Here is a 6,000-nt window from a genome sequence, read left to right on the forward strand (position 1 = left end):
TTAAAGATCATGATTAGAACTTATTGACAAGAAATCCTAATGATTTTCATTTGGGATGCCCCTAGAATTTCAGTTCTTTTGAACTGATAAATGGGAATGAGATGAAAAGACCTCTAATTAATTTAAGAAATCTTTAACACAATGCTCAGAAGCTACAATTCCCACAAATGTGCGTCAAGTATCTGAGAAATATTAACAAAGGGGAGAAACATTAATCAAAGAAAATAGCATGTAATGGATAGACAAGTTGCTGGAAGAAACAGATTACAGCCTCACCAGCTTTGACAAGGAGATAATATTGACTCATTTACTGAGGTTTGAGTGAGGTTATTGCCAGGGCAAAAGGGATGAACCTGTCTTTCTGATATTTGTAATGAGATTGTTCCAATAGTTCTTGTGTAGGGTCATATAATTTATGCTCTTCTCTTGTTTAACCAACTTTTGTTTTCTTTTATTTAAAGTGCATAGAGAGTCTATTGTGCATATGCTCAGTGACTGACCTCCTCAACAAACAAAAGAAAAAATACAACTCAGTTTATCAGGTCACTATCCGCTCGTAAATCTGACTTGTTTAATATCATTAGCTGGGATCATAACAGGTTATAGGCAAAAATAGCATGTACACGTGTTATGCATGGACAGGCCTGTCGGCTGCATCCTTTACACAATAAAAATGCACATCATCCTCTGCCCTAAACTTGACTCATCTGGTCTCTTCATCAGTGAAGGGGTGAGTACGCAGATGTATTGGCACTAGAATAGTCTGAGCATGAATCACAGCGCCATACAATAAGGGCAGAAGAGTGGATGAGTGCTAGTGTGTGAGATAGATAGAAAGGCAAGCAGCAACGGATGTGCGAAGAGTGGAACGTAGGATGAAAGTGAGAGAAGGATAGACTGAAGCCAGAGCAATGCAGAGTGACAAACATCAATACGGACAGAGCCTGACTTTAGCAAACACAGTAGTTGGCAAGGTGCATACAACGAAATGGGAGGCATTGTGTGAAAGGAAGCATCTGTGGACAGTGTTAACATTTCGGGTTGAGAAGCTCTGCCACGGAAACACTAACTGATTTCTCTCCACAGATCCTACCAGACCTGCTAAGCCTTTCCATCAATTGAGGGTTTTTGCCTGATTTACAGCATCTGCAGGTCTTTTGGGTTTTTATTGTGTAATTGGAGTTGGTCTCCAACACTACACAAAACAACACGTCAACAGTCTCATGCCAAAATATAACCACTAAATCCATGCCATGGAATCCAATACACCAGCCAGAGGACCAAACCCAGCTCAGCCAGAAGACACCCAATCCTAACACCACAGCATAAAAACTTGAGAAAGTAAAAGATGGGACCAGAAGCAAACCATTTGGTCCCTCAAGCCTGCTCTACTATTTGACAGCATCATGGCTGATCTGATTGAGGCTCCAACCCATTTCTCAGTCCTGATATACTTTGACTCCTTTAGTTAAGAATTTATGTACATCTGACTTAAAAATACTCAATGTCTCTGCCTCCACCATGGATGAAAATTCTACAAACTTTCAACCTGAGAAAAGAAAACAAACATTCTCATCTCCATCTTAAATGGGAGACCTCCTATTTTTAAACAGTGCAAAAATAGCATTTCTCCTAGTTCTAGTCTCTTCTACTAGGGAAGACATGTTTTCAGCACCTAATGTCAAATGTTCTTAAGGTCTTATGTTTCAGTAAAATTACTTTACATACCTCTAAAGTCAAATGAATACAGGCCAAAGTTGTGTGGACTTTCCTTATAAAGTAACACATTCACCCAGGAATCCCTCAAGTGAACAGTCTCTGAATTGTTTCTAATGCAATTATATCCGGTTTTCAACAATCAAAACAATACTCAACACTCTCCAAAACCTCCTATAAATTGTACAAAAATCTCTCTATACTTACATTCCTAATTGCTTTTGTACCTACACACTAAATTTTATATTGTTCATATACCAGGTTATCCAGATGCCTCCAGGCACTGCAATTTCTCTCCATTTCTGTATTTCCTGGCAAACTGCAGATGTGTACATTTTCTTTCACTGGACCCCGTCTGTCAAATCTTTGTTCAAACTATCTATAACCTTTTGCAATCTTATGTCCTCTTCATAATTTGCTTTCCTAAGTTTGTGCAGCAAATTTAACAACACATTTGATCCCTTCATCCAATTTATTGATACTGATTGTAATTCGTTGAGGTCCAGCACTGATGCCTTCGCAACTATTGTCATTACATGTTGGCAACCTGAAGATTACATAATTATGGCTATGCTTGGTTTCCTGATAGCTGATAGCTTAACAGTTAATTTGTTACCACCATCATTAAAATTTCCTATTTCATCAAATTCCCTCTGGAAATCCAAGTAGATTACATCCACGGCTCCGCTTATACATGTTGCTTCCTCGAAGAACTTTAATAACTTGATCCAATACAACTTCCCCTTTCACAAAATCATGCTGAGACTATTTGGTTACATTGAAATTTCCCAAGTGGTCTGTTGTAACCTCCTGAACAGTAGATTCCAGCATTTTTTCCGTGATGTTAAGCTAACTGGCTTGTAGTTTCATGCTTTGTCTCCCTTCTTAAATATTTGCCAGGGTAGAGTGCCAGGACCAACCAGCCTCAGCTGCTTCATTAATTATCTTCTTTCCACCATAATGTGAGAAGTGGAGATGTTTGTTGTTGATTACACAATATTCAGCACCATTCACAACTCCTCAGATACTGAAGCAGTCCAAATGGAACGAGACCCAAACAATATCCAGGTTGAGACTGACAAACAAAGTCAGTAACATTCACACCACATAAGTGCCAGGCAATGTCTATTGCCCTTGACATTCAATAATATTACCATATCTGAATCATAGTAGACTATTTTGTGTCTCAAGCCTATTCCATCATGCAAGGAGATCATGACTGATCTATGCTCTAGCACAATATTTGGCCCACTTCCCTCAATTTCTTTGCTAAACAAAATATTGTGTAAGATTTAAAATTAACAATTGTTATTCTACCACCATTTTTGGAAGGGAGTTCCAAATGTCTACTACCTTTTACGAGTAAACATCTCTCCTGGACAGTCTGGCCATAATTCTCAGGCTCTGCCCCCTACTTCTACAATGCCACACTTTTGGAAACAATTTATTCTTATCTGTCTTTTCAGCTTAATATCTTGAACTTCCAATTAGATCACCCCTTAACTTTCTAAATACTAGAGAAAACAGGCCTAATTTGTATAATCTCTTCTCAATTTAATCTGAGGGGTCCAGGTATCCCTTTGTAAACCCCAGTATCAACATGTGAGATTACTATTGTCCAGAACTGAACTGGATTCACTGTGGCTACAAGGCCAGGTCAAAGACTAGGAATTCTGCAGTGAGCAACTCACCTCCTGTCCGCCATCTATAAGATTCAAGACAGGAGCAAGTTGGAATACTCTCTGCCTGCTTGGATGAATACAGCTTCAACAACACAAGAAGCTTGACACCATTCAGGACCAAACAGCCAGCCGACCAAATAATTAAGCATTTAAAGAGGACATGCTAGAGTTGTTGGGTGGGCAGGTGCCACATACCACCTTGCTCCTAGTCATGATTGCAGTCTGTCATAAAATCTGGATTTTATAAGCCACAGATAAAATAAAATACAAACACTCAATCAATTACTCTTTATGAAATAAATCACCCCATAGCATATATTTTGGGCTTTTAAAGTTTAAGATCCAAAAAGGAAATGTTACAGAAAGTTGAATACTGGCAGATGTTGTTTGAACTATCAATAGGAAGTCAGAGTTTATAGTGAGAGGGAGTATGTCTGGTTGTGAAATTGGCACAGTAGAATACATACAGTGAAAGAATTTGTAAAATAAATGCTTAGAGGTCAGTCCTTAGAAATCACAGTTGCTTTATTCAGAATGTGTAAACAAGAGTTACGAAGGGCAGACAGGAAAAATGGAACTGAAATGAAGCTCCCCAGATCAGCCAAGGCCTCACTGAGTTGTGGAGCAGGCTCAAAGGGCAGAATGTCCTTGCCCACTCCTTAATCCTACACTCCTATAAAGTAACTTAGTTTAAAAAAAAACTCTGCATTAACTTCGAGGTTCTTGTATAATATCTAATTGGGAGAAATTGCATGGTTGTGGGGATAGGGCAGGAAAAATGGGACAAATTAGATAAATTTTCAGTCATCACAGGTCTGATGAGCTGAAATATTTTCTTCTGTGCCAAGGCATTTTGTAATGTCAGTTGGTATATTTGAACCTTCTATCTCCAAAAGTCTAAAACCACAAACTTTTCACAAATTACTACCTGATTTCTCTAAGTAATGATCATTATTCTGAAGCTGTTAGTCCATCCATCTTCCACTGCATTCTGTCCAAGCACAGCTCTGAATTACATATAGACCCTTCAATCGAACTAGTTTATGTCTATCAGATATTCTAAATTAATCTGGTCCCATTTGCCAGCATTTTGCCCAGATCCCTCTAAACCGTTCCTTTCTTGTGCCCATCCAGACGCCTTTTAAAGTTGTAATTAAAAGTATCACACAAAGTTCTTTAGCCACTTGGAGGAGTTGTGCTTTCTCCACTGCCTACTTCTTGGTTTTCACCTTTGAAGCACCTTCTCCAAGGTAGGCCACAGCCAGGTCCTCAGCAGCCTCGTTTACACTTTATCTCAGTGTAACACAGCATGGAAACAGGCCTGTCAGTCCAAACTGGTCCATGCTGACAGTAGTGCCCACTCAGCTACTTCCAATTGCCTGCATTTGGTCCATCTCCCTCAAAACCCTTCCCATCCATGTACGAATACAAACGTTTAAGTGTTGCTACTGTACCTGCCGCAACCACTTTCTCTGGCAGTCCCTCTCTCTCTCACACACACACACACACACACACACACACACAAGTTGTCGTATTTCCACTTTCACCCTAAAACTATGACCCTTAGTTTTCAATTCTCATTCCTGGGAAAAAGACTATTTGCATTCATCCTGTCTATGCCCCTCATAATTTTGTACACCTCAAATACGGTCACCCTGTGTCACATTCTCCTGTGTTCCAAGAGGAAAGTCCTGTCTCGGTAACCTCTCCCTACAACTCACGCCCAATAGTCCTGGCAACATCCTTGTAAAGCTTCTTTGCACACTTTCCAGATTAACTATGTCTTTCCTATAACAGGGTGACCAAAACTGGACACAATACTCCAAGTGCTGCCTCACCAATGACTTGTACTCTAACATGGGAGGCCAGCTGCACCCATTCTCCCACAGGGCATCAATACAATATTCACAGCTAATATAAACGAAGAACAGCCATTTTAACCATTTAGACTAAAATATAAAATAAAAAAATTACTTTGAAAATGTGGCCATAATAAAGTTGTTACATCCAACTTGCAGAAATCACGAATATAACAAATCAACAACTACTCACCTTTGTACAATTTTTAAACATACTGAGAATGTTTCAAAGCATTTCACAATAAGGAAAAAAGGATACTGTGAACACGGAGCACATGAAAGTAATTCGGAATGGAAAAGTTGCAATAGGCAGCAGTGTGATTGAAATGTGGGAATTGCATATGGCCAAAACATAGTAGCTAAATCATTAGTCATTAATTCTGAAATCATTTTGCAAGGGAATAAGATCCAATAAAAAGGGAGAGTGTGTAAAGAATCTAAAGATAAAAATCTGAGGACAGTAGTAGTTAGGAGCAAGAACTCAGGTCTCAGATCGTCATCTCAAAAGAAAGACCTTTCTCCCCAAGGATATCCAGCAAAATACAGGTGCGATTTTGTAATCCATGGCCCTCATTTGTGAATCAGAAACTTTTCCTTTACTGTAAAGAATAAATGGATTATGTAGCAGATTCAATGAAAACTTTCAGCAGCTCCCAGCTCAGAACTGACTTATGACTAGTACAATGCTCCACAGACACAAATTTGCATTCTGCAGCAATAAAACAAAGGGTTAGCTAGCATTT

This window comes from Stegostoma tigrinum, chromosome 17 (genome assembly GCF_030684315.1).
Source record: "Stegostoma tigrinum isolate sSteTig4 chromosome 17, sSteTig4.hap1, whole genome shotgun sequence".
Classification (NCBI taxonomy): domain Eukaryota; kingdom Metazoa; phylum Chordata; class Chondrichthyes; order Orectolobiformes; family Stegostomatidae; genus Stegostoma; species Stegostoma tigrinum.